An 18257-nucleotide genomic window follows, 5' to 3' on the forward strand; every position below is an offset into this window, starting at 1 on the left:
GTGAACAAGTGGATTAGTGCAAAATAGTCTCACATACCACACTATTATTGAGTCATGGAATGATATAATGCAGACAAATTAGGTGCCATCCTTGCTTCACTGACACCATAATTTAAGGTTTAAGTTTCAATCCAGAGACTTCAGCACAAAATCTAGGTTAGTGTTCTGTACCAAGGGACTGCTATATCCTTGGAGGTCCCTTCTCTTGAATGTAAAAGATCCCATGGAATGATTTGGAATTCTGGCCGACATTTTCTTTCAATCAACACCGTTAAAGCAGATTATCTGATGGTTTATTTCATGGTTGCTGTGTTTATGCCTTGTGCAAATTGTTTGTTTGTTTTCTGCCATTATAGCAGTGATAATACTTCAGATTGATTGACTGCAAAATACGTGGGATTGACATGAGAATATGAATGACACGATTTGGTTTATTACTTTTAGACATTTGCCTTTGATCACAAGCTAAAGGCATTTGTTGGTATTGGCCATTAGATGCACAGCCTCCCACATATTTGATTGCACTGAAAATAGCTTGCATTCTTCTCCAAGTAACAGAAGTATTTTTTATAGGAATCTAAGATTTTCATCTGCCCTAAAGACCATGCCAAGAACTCAGAATCTTTTGTATCGAAAGATTATTACCTGCATGTAACTTTGGTTGACTAATCCTCCTCATTGTCCAATCCTGATATACCTTGGCAGAATAGTATTGAATTATTTCTTCCATTCTTTGAATATCTCATACATTCTGCAAGCAAACCAAGGATCTTTGTCATCCTCTTTCAAAGGAAGAGATTTAGGTTCTCTAATGTTTACTTCTACCAATGTCTTTTAATAATGAACACATCACTACCTCCATGGCTTCTGTATTTCCCTTGTGCCTTGGTAGCCCAGTAAATTAAGTGCTAGCTGATCCCATTTTAGCATTCCCTCTGACATATAATCAGCTGGTTTGATTACAGATCTTATTGCTATTGTATTTTCTATTATGTTGATTTCCAGTTCTTCCTTTACCTTTCTCATCATTCCCTTTTGACATGGTTCTACTTTCCATGAGGACAACCCAATTGCCATGTTTTGCAGGGATGCGGAAGCAAACTGTTTCTGCTTATTTCACTACTGTTGATCTAATTAGAGTAATTCTTTTTGTTAAACTTGTTTTTTTTTTGACCAGATGGATATAGGTTGCCAAATTCTCAAGAGACCCTCTCTCTCTTTCTAATTTATCCTTCAGTCATTCATGATTTAATATAATTAATGGTCCAACCATATCTTATGCCAGTTCATTAAAATTAGCTCATGTAGTGCTCAGAAGTAATTTACCGTTCAGCTCATGGGTTCAGTGATTAAAAGTAATAGACAAATGGAATTGAACTTGCTCAAAATAGAGTTTCTTGGAAAGATGGAGGAAATAAAGTATTCTGTCCATAGAGCTTAGAATACAATCTGTATTTTTAGAAAATGCAAGTTAATTTCTTGTGGATTTGTACACAGAAACCAAGTATACTTTTCAAATGAAATGGGGTCAAATCAGGGATGTCCAAATAATGGTTTTAGCTGAAAAAGGGTGGAACACTGTTTCACTAATAATCTTAAAAAGGAGTTTGGGCAAGTTCTTGAGGGCTGTGGACAAAATGTATAATGAAGCACGAGTACAATTTGAAAAATGCCAGCAAAGGACTGATGGCCAGAAAAGCCTTGTGCTGTAAATTTCTATGACTATTTATTTCTAATGAATAGTCAACTATATGTGTATGTGTTCTAACTTTATATAGTATGGGTATAAGCACATCAGGAGTTTTTAGATATTATATTTTTGATTAAACAAATGAAATAATGTAAAATATACAAAAATGAAAGATGCAAAAAGACCAGCTGCCCTAGTTGTATTTATTTTTGTGTAAGCATGTTGATGAGTTTTCAAGCTGCCTTTTAAATGCCTCTTAAACGATGCAGGGTCTCAACCCGAAGCATCGACTATCCCTTTGCCTCACAGATATGATTTGACCCATTTTCCTCTTGCAGTTTGGTTATTGCCGTTTAAATTGTGCATTCCTGCTGCAGCTGGAGATTGTAAATTTTAGAGCCATAGAGCATTACAGCACAGAAACAGGCCCTTTGGCCCATCTAGTCAATTCTGGCCTGGTTTTCAATGCCGGCCTGGTCCCATCAACCTGCAACCAGACCAGAGCCCTCCATACCTCTCTCATTAACGTAGCTATCCAAACTTCCCTTCAATGTTACAATTGAACCTGAATCCACCACTTCCGCTGGCAGCTCATTCCACACTCGCACTATCCTCTGAGTGAAGTAGTTCCTCCTCAGATTCCCCTTAAATATTTCACCTTTCATCCTAAATCTATGATATCTAGTTGAAGTCTCACCCAACCTGAGGGGAAAAAGCCTGCATGCATTCACTCTATCTATACTCCTCATCATTTTGTATACTACTATAAGATCTCCCCTCATTCTCCTGTACTCCAGGGAATTAAGTCCTAACCTATTCAACCTATCGCTGTAACTCAGGTCCTCAAGTCCTGGCAACATCTGTGTAAATTTTCTCTGCACTCTTTCGAGCATATTGCTATCTTTCCTGTAGGTAGGTGACCAGAACTTCACACAATACTCTAAATTTGGCCTCACCAACGTCTTATTCAACTTCAACATAATATCCCAACTCCTGTACTCAGTGCCCTGATTTATGAAGGCCAATGTGCCAAAAGCTGCCTTTATGAACCTATCTACATGTGATGCCACTTTCAAGGAATTATAGATGTGTATTCCCAGGTCAATTTGTTCTACTGCACACCTCAGTGCCCTACCATTCACTGTGTAAACCCTATCCCGGTTTGTCCTCCCAAAGTGCATCCTCCCACATTGTCTGCATTAAATTCCATCTGCTATTTTTCAGCTCATTTTCCCAGCTGGTCCAGGTCACTTTGCCAGCTCTGATAGCCTTCCTCACTGTTCACTATGACCCCAATCTCGGTGTCGTCTGCAAATGTGCTGATCCAGTTTACCATATTATCATCTAAATCATTAATATAGATGCTAAACAACAACAGACCCAGCACCAATCCCTGCATCACACCACTAGTCACAGGCCTCCAATCAGAGAGACAACCATCTACTACAACTCTCTGGCTTCTCCTGCTAAGTTAACGTTGAATCCAGTTGACTACTTAATCCTGAATCCCAAGAAACTTAACCTTCTGGAGCAGCCTCCTATTCAGGACTTTGTCAAATGCCTTGATAAAGTCCACGTAGACAACGTCCACTGCCTTCCCATCACCAACCTTCCTGGAAAAGCTCTAACTAATCTAATAGACATAACCTGCCACACAAAGACACACAAAGCCATGTTGACTATCCCTAATCAGGCCCTGTCTGTCCAAATACTTATTTATCCTGTACTCTACCTTCCAATAATTTACCCAGGACTGATGTCAGGCTCACCAGCCTATAATTTCCAGGCTTATTCTTAGAACCTTTCTTAAACAATGGAACAATATTAGCTATCCTCCAGTCCTCCGGCACCTCACCCGTGGCTAAGGATGTTTTAAATATCTCTGCCAGGGCCTGCAATAGCCTCCCGCGAGGTCCAAGGGGGCACCTCGTCAGGCCCTGGGGATTTTTCTACCCTAATTTGCCTCAAGACAGCAAGCACCTCCACTTCCGTAATCCAGATATGGTCCATGACCTCACTACTCTTTTTCCTCAGTCCACAGATGCAAAAAATCCATTTAAAATCTCCCCCATCTCTATCACCTCCACGCATAGATGACCACACCAATCTTCAAGAGGACTAATTTTGTCTCTTGCTATCCTTTGCTCTTAATATAGCTGCAGAAACCCTTCGTATTCTCCTTCACCTTGCCTGCCAGAGCAACCTCATGTCCTTTTTTAGTCCTCCTGATTTCTCTTGCATTTCTTATACTCTGCAAGCACCTCATTTGATCCTAAGTGCCTCTACCTGAGATGCACCTTTTTCTGGACCAGGACTTCAATATTCCTCAATAACCAAGGTTCCCTAAATCTGTTAGCTTTGCCATTCTTAACATTCTTAGAAAATGTTTTACTGGGGTTTGAACATACTGTGATGAATATCATGAGATGCTCTGGTTTTGTCTGAAGTTTTCCCTTTTTTGCATGTTCTCTAATTTTCTCGATAACTTAATTAAGGTGAGGAGTTCATTGTCTGGTGAACCAAGAATATGGAAACATCCAAATTTCACACTGCTGCAAGATGGTCGTGCATGATTGTGTTGTATCAATGTGTCATTTTGGAACATTTCAAAAAAATATATAGGTAGATCCCTGAGCAAGCTGTACCTATTAGATTCTTGAAAATCTCCCAAGAGTTAATATCAACATCATAGTCAAACTGATAATCCTTTGCAGTGCTGAGATGAATGCTCAATGTGTGCTGATCATTTGGATTGATAATTTGGGGGATATGCACTCATTTATGAAATTATTTACTGTGCTGTCTCCTAAAATGACAAATATAAGCTAGGAATTGTATGAATGTTCAGGTTGTTGAAGCCTGTAATAGAAACCAAAAAGCATTTTACTGCAAAAATAAGAAAGTACAGATACTTAATAATATCGTTGATGCATGTGAAAAAGTTGGCTAAAGTTAGCAGCTTCAAAAGGATGTGAAAAATGAAGGAACTCTCTACACCCAACTGAACCCAAGGGTTCAATCATTTGTCCATGTGTGAAGTGGTGAATATTCATTGAAAGAAAGGCAGTGTTCAGCATTTCTTTTATCTTCCCCATATTATTGTCGAGAAAAAGCACAGCAGCTTTAAATTTAGATAGCATAAAGCAATCAGATTCAATTTTGAAGATGTAATGAATGAATGCTTATAACTTCTTTGAAAGGAATGATTTACAATGTGTGGATTGGCAATGCAGTCAAAGTTTTCCATGCTGCAAAGGTTTCTTATTTCAAAATGAAAGCATGACGGCAAAGATGCAAAAATAACCTCTATTCTATGAATTTGAAATTCTGCTACAAGGTGGTGTTAGAATTTATGATATTCCCATCAAATCTTATACAAGCATTTTCCTGTCTTGCGTATAGGGTGGATGTTACACCTGGTAATGCCCCTTGATGTAAAACTATGGGAACAATGTTTTTTGAACTACTGCAAGAACCACTTTGACATTTACTTTAGTTATGCTTCACATTGACAATGAGTCATATCCAAAAAGAATGTGTGCTCTGGGGACTTGGTCATCCCAAAAGCACAATCATGCAGAAAGGAAGTAGTATAGCATGTTCTCTGTTTCACCTACTTCCAGTCAAGTCCATGGATAGTCAGCTTTTTTTTTGCAGATTTAATACATCGTAGTATTGACATTTGTAAAATAGGGAAAAGCTTGGCTTTTCGTTGCCTGCAGGAGTGGATTTGAGCTCATGGACAATGCCCCATATTGCTCATAATCAACCAGAATGGGAGGAATACAAGATAAGTCCCGCTAAAGGGAATACTCTGCACACCTTTTATGTACCTCCAGAGTCATGCCTTCCATCTGGTAAATGTAAGCCTTTTTGCAGATCAGATTATTTAAAATTATAGGTATTTGATTAATAAAACAGTATTCATCCCATTAAAAGAAAAGAGAGAACTTCAAACTCTGGACCCCACCCTCCAAGTCTTGAAGAAAAAAGCAGGACAGGATAGAGCAAAAATGAAGAAATATGGCAGATACTGAGGGCTGAATGCTGCAGAAAGTTTTTAGGAGTATTGAAATACATCGGTGAAATTAAAAAGGGAAGTTAGGAAAGCAAACGTGGTACATGAAAAGACATTGGGCATTTCAGATCTGGCCCCTCAGCTTTATGCTTATATTCATTCAGTATATTCATTCCATTTGATTGGGAATTTTTGTTTAAAATTCTACTTGATTCCAATTTTAAAATTAATTCTTGCACTTAAGAGTGTTTCAAAGTAAAAACTGTTTAAATAAGTTTAAATATTTACTTTTAAACTTATTTAAACAGTTTTTAAAAAGTGTCTGATTGTCGGCAGTGTTCCAGGTTTGGGGAAATAAAGGACTGCAGATGCTGGAATCTAGATAATAAATACTATGATGTTGGAGGAACTCAGCACACCAGGCAGCATCTGTGGAGAAAAGCAGGCGGTCAATGTTTTGGGTCAGGACCCTTCTTCAGGTTTGGGGTCTCAAGATCCACTGCCTGAGGCTTGTAGACCACTTTGCTTTACAAGATAGTCTCGCAGCCAGACCTTAGACAGGCGGAGCTGCAGAAACCAAGGGTAGTGACAAGAATGGTATGGGAGGTGAACTTGGGTGGTAACATCATGATAAAACTCGAGGTTAAGATGTTTAGAAGTCTCAACTAAGACTAAAAAGTACACTAAGAACTCTAAAACTCTAACTGCAATTGAGACTCCAGGATGATGTGTTGCCTCCCTGGTGCTAGGGTCAAGGATATCTCGCAGCAAGTACAGGACATTCTGAGAGGGGAGGGTGAGCAGCCAGAGGTTGTGGTCCATACAGGTACCAATGACATAGGCAGGAGTAGGGATGAGATCTTGCAAAATGATTTTGGGAAGCCAGGTAGAAAGTTAAATAGCTGGACTTCCAAGGTTGTAATCTCAGGATTACTACCCGTGCTAGTGAGGTAAGAAATAGATACATAGTGCAGTTCAATATGTGGCTAAGTGGCTGGTGCAGGAAGGAGGGCTTCAGATTTATGGATCATTGGGCTCTCTTCCAAGGCAGGTGGGACCTGTACAAACAAGACAGTTTGCATCTGAACTGGAGGGGAACCAATATCCTCGCTGGGAGGTTTGCTAGTGCTACTTGGGAGGGTTTAAACTAGGTCGGCAGGGGTATGGGAACCACACCAGCAGAACAACAGGTGGTAGGGTTGAGGGCAAGAAAAATGGTGTGACAAGTAAGATTGAAAGGAAGGACAGCAAGGGACAGGCTAATAAACATGGTGGGTCTGATGGGCTAAAATGTGTTTATTTCAACACTAGGAGTATTGTGGGTAAGGAGGATAAACGTAGAGCCTGGATCAGTACATGGAATTATGATGTTGTTGCCATCACATAGACTTGGGTGCGTGAGGGACAAGACTGGCTGCTCAATGTTCCTGGGTTTTGTTGTTTTAGATATGATAGAGAGGGGAGTAAAAGAGGTGGAAGATTTGCACTACTGATAAGGGAGAATGTCACAGCTGTTCTCAGAGAGGACATACTGGAGGGCTCGTCCACAGAGGCAATTTAGGGTGGATCTCAAAAAATAAGAAAGGTGGAATTATGCAGATGGGATCAAACTATAGGCCTCGCATTAGCCACCGAGAGGTGGAGGAGCAGATATGTCGAGAGATTATGGAAAGGTGCAGAAACAACAGGGCTGTCATAGTGGCAGACTTAATAACTTCCCCTGTGTTGATTGGAACTTCCTTAATACAAGAAGCTTAGATGGGGCAGGATTTCTTCAGTGCATCCAAGAGGGGTTCTTTAAACAGTATGTGGAGAGTCCAACTAGAGGAGAGAACATGACCTAGTTTTGGGAAATGGCCAGGCCAGATGACAGACCTGATAGTGGGTGAATATTTTGGGAATAGTGACCACAACTCATTATGTTGTAAGATATGAGTAAAGATAAAATTAGATCTTGCAGGAAGGTTCTAAATTGGAAGAGGGCAAATTACGACAGGATAAGACGGGAGCTAAGGGGCATTGATTGGGAACAGCTGCTGTCAGAGAAGTCCACATCTGACGTGGGAGTTGTTTAAAGACTAGCTGATCAGAATTCAGTATCGGCATGTTCTGATAAGGAGTAAGGACAAGGATGGTAAGGTAAGGGAACCTTGCATAACCTGAGAGGTCCTAAATTGAGTCAGGAAGGAAAAGGAAGCATACATAAGGTTTTGGAAGCTAGAATCAGACTGGGCCCTTGTGGAATATAAAGATAGCAGGACAGTGCTCAAGCAGGCAATTAGGAAGGCCAAAAGAGGCCATGAAATGTCCTTGGCAAGTTGAGGATAATCCCAAGGCATTTTATACATATTAAGAAAAAGAGGATAACTAAGGAGAGGGTAGGTCCACTCAAGGATAAAGGAAAGAATTTGTGCTTGGAGTCAGAGCAAGTGGCTGAGGTACTAAATGAGTACTTTGCATTGGTATTTATCGAGCAGAGGAAATTAGAGGATAGTGAAAGCAGAGTGGGGCATGCTAATGTGCTGGGACATTTTGAGATTAAGGAGGAGGTAGTGCTGGGTCTTCTGAAAATCATTAAGATGGATGAGTCCCCAGGGCCTGATGACATATATGCCAGAATATTGAAAGAAGCGAGTGAGGAGATTGCTGGGGCCTTGATAAGGATCTTCGTGTCTTCACTGTCAACAGGGAGGTCCCGGAGGACTGGAGAGTAACAATTGTTGTGCCTTTGTTCAAGAAGGGAAATGATAATCCAGTTAATTATAGGCCAGTGAGCCTCGCGTCAGTGGTAGAGAAGCTATTGGAGAGGATACTGAGGGATAGGATTTATGCAGATTTGGAAAGGCATAGCCTGCTTAGGGACAGTCAGCATGGCTTTGTGCAGGGCAGGTCATGTCTTACAAACTTGATTGAGTTTTTTTGAGGAGGTGACAAAGGAGCTTGATGAGGGTAAGGCAGTGACGTCATCTACATGGACTTTAAGGCATTTGACAAGGTCCCTCATAGTAGGTTGATTCAGAAGATAAAGGTGCATGGGTTCCAGGATAAGTTGCAAGTTTCAATTCGGAACCGGCTTGCACATAGAAAACAGAGAGTAAGGTTGGAAGGCTGTTATTCTGGCTGGAGGTCTATGACCAGTGGTGTTCTGCAAGGATCAGTGCTGAGCTCTCTGTGTTTGTGATACATATCAATGAATTGGACAGAAATGTAGATGGGTAGATTAGCAAGTTTGCGGATGGCACCAAGATTGGTGGAGTTGTGGACAATATAAAGGACTATCAAAGAATACAGCGGGATATAGATCAGTTACAGATATGGGCAGAGAAGTGGCAGATGGAGTTTAATCTAGGCATGTGTGAGGTGTTGCACTTTGGGAGGTCAAATGAAAGGAGAAAATACATGGTTAATGGTAGGCGAGCATTGAGGTATGAAGGGATCTTGGGGTCCAGGTCCATAGTATACTGAAAGTGGCTATGCAGGTGATAAAGAAGACGTATGGAATGCTTGCCTTCATTGATAGAGGTGTTGAGTATAAGAGTAAGGAAGTCATGCTGCAGCCATATAAAACTTTAGTCAGACCACACGTGGAGTATTGTGTGCAGTTCTGGTCAACCCATTATAGGAAGGATGTGGAGATTGTGGAAAAGGTGCAGAAGAGGTTTACCTGGATGCTGCCTGGATTAGAGGGTATGAGCTATAAGGACAAGTTGAACAAACTTGGGTTGTTCTCCTCAGAGCATCGAAGGCTGAGGGGAGACCTGATAGAGGTTTTTAAAATTATGGGAGGCATAGACAGGGTAGACAGTCAGAATCTGTTCCCCAGGGTAGAAATTTCAAACAGCAGAGGACATGCTTTTAAGGTTAGAGGGGGGAAGTTTAAAGGCGACGTGAGGGGCAAGTCTTTTACACAGAGTGCGGTAGGTGCCTGAAATGGGTTACCAGGGGTAGTAATGGAATCAGGCAGTTTGGTGGAGTTTAAGAGGCTTTCAGATAGACACATGAATATGAAGGGAATGGAGGGATATGGATGATAGACAGGAGGAGGACATTTATTATAAATCAGCATCAAGATTGGTACAACATTGTGGGCCGAATGGCCTGTCCCGTGCTGTACTGTCCTATGTTTAAGATCCATAAATATGTGAAAGGAAGGAGGATAAAAAAGTGAAAAGTAGATGTTATTAGAAACTAAATTCATAGCCTGGGTATAGAAATGGAAGATGTGTAAAGTTTGAATAAATAATTCATTTCTGTCTGCAGAAGAAATGGATGATATAAGCATTGAAATTAAGTGGGACAAATGTGAAATGTTGAAACTGATAGACATTGAGGGAGAGTTTTTACTGTTGAGGATGTTCAGAAGTTGTTAAGTTACCAAGCCCAGATAAACTGAGTCCCAGGTTCTTCAAAGAATCCAGGGAGGAAAGAGTTCAGGCTCTGACTACCATTTTCCAGTATTTTTAGCGATAGGTATCCTTCCATATGACTTGGAAGGCTGCTAATGTATCATTGACTAAAAAGGTCAGAAAGGAGAATTTTGGCTGATATGAACAAGCTGAGTTTGATGAACCCCATCTGTGCCACAGATGTTTATGATTCAATGAAATTGGGTCTCCAACACAATGCTGCATAAACACGGTAGTCCCAAATCTTCTGAGAGGCCTGTGATGTTGTCATTTCAACTGTGCTCCTCCTTCAGACTCAAGGAGTCCAATAGAGCACCTACTTTCTGCAATTTCTCAGCATCGACACTGAGAAATCTGCATGCTGAACCTGTGCGTTGTTTAATCCTTGGCAGATTCAATGACTTCATTTGCCTTAATGGGTAGGAATGGCTGAAAAAGAGAAAGGTAAGCTTCAGCTGCTGAAGAAATTTTCTTGAGTTCATTCAATTAACTTAAATGCTTTTTACTGTTTTAAGTTTCAGTTGCATTACAAACATTCAATCTCTGACAGCCATGTCAATATGGATGTGTGGCTTATTTACCTGTCATAGGAAGTATGAGGGCAAAACTTGCTATTTAAAGCCAAAATGCTAGGACTAAGATTGCTGCTGGAAAATTTATTCCAAATAAGTACATGCCTAGATGGGAATAAAAACAGAAGATACTGAAAACTCTCAGCGGATCAGGCAGAATCTCTGGAAAAAGAAACAGTTAAAGTTTCAGGTCTTTGTCTGCAAGGCACCCAAAACAACTAGAACAAGGCTCCATGAATGAAGTAAATTCTTTTGCTTATTCAACAAGTTGTTTGACTTTGTCCTTCTACAGATGCTACCTGACTTACTTAGGGTTCCAGCATTTCGTGTTTTTATTTCAGATTTCCCACATTTGTTGTTTCCTAGAAGGCAGGAGAGCATCATGGTCCTCCCAGCAACCCATACATACAAAAGAGCAATTGGGAGATTGACAGGATGGACTTGCCAGCTGCTGAGGGGCTGCTGGCACCTTCTGCCCTCTGGCAACCTGGTTCGTGGCACATTTCTGACTTGCAAACTACTCGGGTTACGAACAGTCCATAAGAACGGAACCCCTACTGTAACTTGGGGAGGACCTGTACCCTGACACAGCCAGTTTTTTAGATCAATTAGGGAATGAATGTGTACACCATCAGCATATATATTTATGTTTTTTATTTACAAAATGCTTGCACAATAAATTACTTAAATTTTAAATTTAATGAAAAAAATTATTTTAATCTGGATTTAATTGAAATGATTTGCAACATTGTAAGACTGCTCCTTGTGCACATTGTTCTTATGTTCTTTCAGCCATTGTGAATTTATGTTACGGTTAATGTTAAAACAAAATGTAATTTCGTCGTATGTATGATCAGGCTAAACAATTTACCGCTTGAAATGCCACAGGGTAGTCTGTCATTAATAGCTTTCTTAGGTCATGAAGGTAGTTTGTCACATTGTAATTTTGTCTACGAATGACATGGACATTCTAGTTAGTAAATGAAAATCAATATCCAGTGGTGGATGCTAATGGAAGTTGTCCAGCTCGAATATCTTGATGCAGGGGAGGTCTGTTATGTAGACTTAACAATAACTAAAGAAAAAAAGGTAACAGTTTGTTAAAATTACAGAAGGATTCACTTCATTAATGTTGCCAGCTTTTAGTTGTATGTTTTGAGTGCCTTGCAGTTTGTGGTGCTTCTTCCTTAGAGTTCAGTATAATGGATGGCTCAAGCAAAGTCTTAAAAAAGCAGTTCCTATGGCCTAGATTTTGCAGTTGTAATAGTGGCAAAATTTTGGTGATCTCCATCTGAGACATCCATTTATGCATTGTCTGTTGTATAATTTCCAGCTTCCTACTATTTGCACCTTTCTCCAGTGAAATCAAGGAAATCATCCAATTAGATATGAATTTAAAACTATTCCTACGATAGAATACCCCAAAATATGCTTTATAGTATGGGGTCTAAATGAGTTTTTTCTGCTGTTTTTATCCATAATTAATGAGCTTTTGGATCGTAATAAAAGTTGATTTCTTGTATATGTATTGTAATTACTTCAAATACATATTTCAAAATATGGATTTTAAAATCACATTTTATTTATTTTAACATCTCCCTGAATTGAATGTGATTATTCAAACTTTTAGAAAATTGTAGTATGTTTAAAAGTTAACTGAACAATACTTTTTCCATCCTGGTTTGTGGTCTGTGAGGATTCTTCAGTGTGCTGAGCCAATTTTAAGTGTTCAAGCTGCTGGATGCCAGGGATTTCCTTAAATAGACACCATATAGCAATAAACACTGACTTATGAACATTTTGCACAGATAACTTTAGAACTTCGTTTATTGCTTTCTTTGAGGTTAGTGACAAGTGCCACATGTCATGGCTTCACTATTGATGATAAATTCCAGGGTAGCATTGACCTGGAATTCGTGGTTGGAATATCAGTGAGGTTTGCTAGAAGTGTCCCCAATGTTGAGGAGTAAATCAGATAACTCTTCTGGCATCTACCAATGCAGATGTTGCTGTAAAATTGCCCTTATTAGCCAGAAGCCTCATTGAACAAGTTTGCATTCAAATACTTGAAGGACATGGGCGTGGTACATAATTTACAAACATATCAGAAATAATTGGTGTTTGTCTATTGAAGTATGAGTAAATTTTTAATGCACAAGTCTAAATCACTACTGAACAACCATAGCACTGAATATAAGCAATGTTTGGGATTTTTAAAATTTGCTTACAATATTTAGGCATTGCTGACATGCCAAGCTTTTGTTGCCAGGCATGCCTTATGCTTAATTGTCCTTGATCTGTGCCGGTTCATGGGCCACTTCGAAGAGCAATGAAGAGTGAACCATATTTCGTGATTATGGAGTTGAAATAAAATTGGAAGCCACCAGGGCCTTCAAGCCTTCGCGACCATTCAATATGATCAGAATCACACTTATTATCACTGACATATGATGTGAAATTTGTTGTTTTGCGGCAGCAGTACAGTGCAAAGACATAAAAATCTATAAATTACAAAAATAAATAAATATTGGAAAAAACGGGAATAATGAGGTAGTGCTCATGGATCGTTCAGAAATCTGATGGTGGTGGGGAAGAAGCTGTTCCTGAATCATTGATGAGATAAGATTTCTTTATTAGTCACATGTACCTCGAAACACACAGTGAAATGAATCTTTTGCATATTGTTCTGGGGGCAACCTGCAAGTTTCGCCACGCTTCCAGCGCCAACATAGCATGCCCACAACTTCCTAACCTGTACATCTTTGGAATGTGGGGGGAAACCGGAGCACCCGGAGTAAACCCACGCAGACATGGGAAGAACGTACGAACTCCTTCCAGACAGTGGCCGGAATTGAACCCGGGTCGCTGGCGCTGTAAAGCGTTGCGCTAAGGCTCTTGTATCTCCTCCCTGATGGTAGTAACGAGAAGAGGGCATGTCCCAGATGGTGAGGGTCCTTAATGATAGATGCCATCTTCTTGAGGCCAGCATGGATTAGCTATGAAAATTGGCTGATCCATGCTGGCCTCAATTCCTCTTCTGTGCCAGTTCCCTAGTTCCTTGAAATATTTATCTCCAAATATATCTAATATATAATTTCTAGTATATATTATAATATAATTATGTATGTTATAATATATGATTATAATATATATAACATATATATAATTTCCACCTAAAATATATCTAATTATCTTACCTCCACCAGGTTCTGAAGCAGAGAATTCCAGAGATTCACTATGCTTGCGTGTAGGCCAAACCTGTTAAGTAAACAACCATTTGGCTAAAGGGATCAAATATCATATTTCCTGTGCTGATGATACAAAGCTGGATGGGATTGTAAGTAAGGAGGAGGAAGAGCCTTCCAGAGGAATTAAACAAGCTAAGTAGTGGGTGAAAACATGCAAATGGAATGTAATCTGGAAAAATATGAGATCATCTACTTTGGTGAACAAAACAGAGGTTTTTTAAAATGATAATAGATTGAGAAATGTTGATTGTATGCAAGTCATGAAAAGCTAACATATACATACAACAAGCAGTTTGATAGGAAAGTGGTATTTTAGTTTTTTATTATAGGACTTAAGTATCCCTTGCACACAAGTCAATGACAGCTATAGTGCAGATGCTGTGAGATATTAAGAAGATAAGTGATCTGATGATTTTTTCTTACAAGGGATTTGAATACAGGAGCAAAGAAGTCTGACTATAATTAAATTGAGAGACCACATCTGGAGTATTATGTTCAGTTCTGATCTTTTTAAAAAAAAGTATTTGCTATTGAGGTAGTGCAAAGAAGATTCACCAGACTGATTTCCGGGATGTTGGGTTTACCGTCGGAGGAGAGATTGAGTAGACCAGACCTGTACTCCCAAAAATTTAGAAGAATGAGAAGCAACCTCATTAAAACTTACAAAATTCTCATAGGGGTTGACAGGCTGGAAGTAGGGAGGACCTTTACCCTGGATGAGGATCCTAGATCCAGGGGTGGCAATCTCAGAATAAGGCTTTTTAGGACTGAGATAAGGAATTTCTTCTCCCCAATAATAGTGAATCTTTGGAATTCTCTACCCCAAAGGACTGTAGAGGTTCAGTCATTGAGTTCATTCAATACAGAGATTAATAAATTTCTGAATGATAAGGGAGTCAAGGGATATGGGGATAATACAGAAAAATGGAGCTGAAGTGGAACTTGGATGTGATTTTGATCAATGATGGAGCAAGCTGGAAGGCCCAGACAGCTTACTGATCTCCTAATTCTCAAGTTCTAAGAATAGCAGTCTTCAGCCCCTAAATCCCTAATTATTATTCCTTCATCTTTAATTATAGTTGATTTTTAAAAAAATATGACTTTTTTAACCTTTCCTCATGGTTTCATTTATCTCTCTCCCTTATTTGTTATTAATCAGTCTCCTTCATTTTGTACATAATTTTTATATTGAATATTCCAATTTAAATTTTATGCTTTAAGTTCCTTGTGACCGTTCAATTAATTGATTGCAGCAACTTATTATTACAGGCCCTCCCAGGTTACAAGCAGGGTTCTGTTCCTGTGAACTGTCCACAGGACAGTTCACAAACTAAGTTCCCAGGTGGCAAAAGATGCCCACAGCCCCACAGCACCTGGCAAATCCACCCTGTTGGTCTCCCAAACTCTCATTCATATATCCGAGTTGTACATAAGTTGGGTGTTCATAACCAAGGAGGACCTGTACTTTTCAGCTGTGTGGTCCAAAATATGCTGCTTTGGGTACTTAATTCCCAAAAGTTACCATACCACAGCCCGTAAACAGCCTGTGGACAAGTGTATGTGTGGTGATTGGCTGAGGTCATGCTGCACTGCCAACCTCAATCTTTGGGACAATAGACCTTTTTGTGAAATTTTCTTGAAGACTGTGACCTCTATAATCAATACCAAATCAAATTGGTTCTTGGTAGATAAATTCATTTTTGGTAACTATAGTTAAATGTTTGCAGGAGCATTGGCTGCATGTTGCACTTAGCTCTCATGCATTCTGTTCCTTTGACTTCACTGAAGCAAAATGTTGGAAGATGAATACTAACTGCACCTGATAGTCTCATGTGCATTTAGCTCTAGCGACTGAGGTCAAATTTTTTTAACACCATATTTGCCTCTCTAAATCATGCTGTTCTAGTTCATCTCATTCCCTGTAGTAGATAAGGGAAAACCATGGTTAAAAGCTTTAAAGAATGCAGGGCATTCTATAAAGTGCAGTTATCCTTCTGCAAACATTTTTCTGTGATCAAGTTATTTGAGTATGTATTCACAGCTCTATGTGCAGCTCAATAGGTTGTCAGCAGACAAAAAAAATACATTTGAAAGTGAATTTCATGTTTGATTTTTGAAGGGAAGAAAAATCCATTGGAAAGCCTCAAAAGGCAGTTAATCTGTTTGGTGACTGGTGAGTTGGAAATGAAGATACTTGAGATGGTTGTGAGTTGCAGAGCACCATTCCCATAAGCTTGGAAGAATCAGGAGAAGGTTTGATGCCAAACCTGTCAGTACTCTTATTGGCTGTATTTCTTCTGTGGTGCAGTTGTCTTTGGAACATGTGTGACACCAGTCTATTGTCTTGTTTCAGTCAGTGCCACTAAAAGTGTAAAATACTGTGACTGAATGAAGAAGAATTGCATAAAAATTCTCATACCATCTGGCAAGATCCTAATTAAATATGTGCCTGGCAAACATGGATGCCCACTATCTATTGATAGAAACATTAATTGTGAGTAAGAACATTAGAAAAGTTTGCTTGCAATCTCTTGAGACAGATACAACAAAGAAACTTTTGATTCAAATTTGTTTTCACTTGAATTGTTTAAAAGATTTCCCATTTGCTTTTTCAGACATTAGTACATTTTTGCTTTTTAACTTGGTAGAAAAATCTCTTTGTGCAATATATCAAAAAACATATATCATCAGTTTCAAAAAGATCTCATTGCGATGCTGTGAAATTTTTGGTTGCTTTTCATAAATAAGAAACCATGAATATACGGAACATGGTCATAATTTTTGGCTGTAACCATCTGTCATAGTCATAGATTCAGTTGTGCAATCTTTATAGATCATTTTTTCTTCTCAGAAGTTGCATTGTGCACATTCTGCTGCAGCTCTGCTTTCTTTTATGCATTTTAATTATTTTTTGATTTAGTTCTCACTCTGTTTTTCTCCTCTTCCTGTTCAGTTTTGTTTGTATTATTTTCTTGTGGTTAAAACAGTGTGGGTGGTGTGAGTTATGGATCTTCTGGTAATCAATATCGATCACAGTGGGTGATAGATTTCCCTATGACCAGCAGAAGCCACAGTTTAAATGAAATTGGCTCTCATTGCCTACATTCATCTGTATCAGGTGGAACCAGGCTATTTGGAAATTTTATGTCCTATTGGAACCCAAACAGTTTCAAATGCAATGTCATTTTCATCATCAAGACTGATTGCTTCCACATCCACAGCAACATTTACCTTACCCCTTCATTAGACTCTCCACATGCTTTTGTTAGCTTCAAGCTTAAGTACCACAATATTGGCGTCCAATTTATCATGTTTCACATTCTGCAATTTAGCCAAAACACTGCATTTGTCTTGTACGACAGCAAATCTGTTTAGTCAGTCCTCTTATTACTAATTTTTGTGGGAGGTCTGCCATCCAGTGCCTTAGTTTAAAATTCTCACCTTTGGTCTTTCAACAAACTATAACTGTAACCTCCAACAGACATCTGCCCTTAGCACCCTTCTTGACTAAACTTTTGAGCATCTCCTTTCTGTTTGCCTCATTATTGACAGGAAATGTTCAGTTGTCTGAGTTCCATTTTTTTGAAATTCTCTCAATAATTTTGCTGCCTCTCCACTACTTGCACTTACTTTCAAAGCTTCTCAGATTATAATATATGGGCAAGCTTTCAGCAAGGAAGCTATTAAAATCTATAATTAACTGAACACTTCGGAGAAATTTGAGCTTAATAGGGAAAATGAACAAGGATTTGTAAAGCAGATCAACCTGAAATATCAACTGTTTCCCTTTCCACAAGTGTTACCTGACCTGCTAAGAAATTCAGGCATTTTCTGTTTTTGTTACAGACTTGCAAAGGACAGGCTAATACCATGGAACGTTATTGATTTTTTTTGAAGAATTAATAAAAAAAAAACAGGAGACAGGGTAATATCGATGGATGTAGTTAAGTAAACATACAGAAAATATTCAATAGGTTTCCTTTAAAAGAAGTTCTTAGCAAAATGAAAGTGGATGCATTTGAAGGAAACCTATTGACTTGGTTGCTGACTAGGATACAGGGCCAGTTTATGTAATTTATTTTGAAAGGGAGTGAGAGAATAGGTAGAAAGATTCAACTGTTGATGAGTAATAGATAAGGGATGTACGAGAATCAGAGCCAGAGAAATCAAGATTAATGTTGGGAAGCAACTCTACACTCAAAGATTTGTAGAATTTGAAAATATCTGCCACAAAAAAGCAATGGATATCTCACAAACTTGATTGGGTTTTTTGAGGAGCTGACAAAGATGATTGATGAGGGCAAGGCAATGAATGTTGTCCAC

General features: G+C 39.1%; 1 protein-coding gene across 1 annotated transcript in view; it reads left to right on the top strand.

The window, feature by feature from the left end:
• Positions 1-18257, top strand: part of rsrc1 (arginine/serine-rich coiled-coil 1) — a 288468-nt gene that overhangs the window by 122843 nt on the left and 147368 nt on the right. The gene's annotated exons all lie outside the window — the stretch shown is intronic.

The sequence above is a fragment of the Pristis pectinata genome, chromosome 6 (genome assembly GCF_009764475.1).
Source record: "Pristis pectinata isolate sPriPec2 chromosome 6, sPriPec2.1.pri, whole genome shotgun sequence".
Taxonomy (NCBI): domain Eukaryota; kingdom Metazoa; phylum Chordata; class Chondrichthyes; order Rhinopristiformes; family Pristidae; genus Pristis; species Pristis pectinata.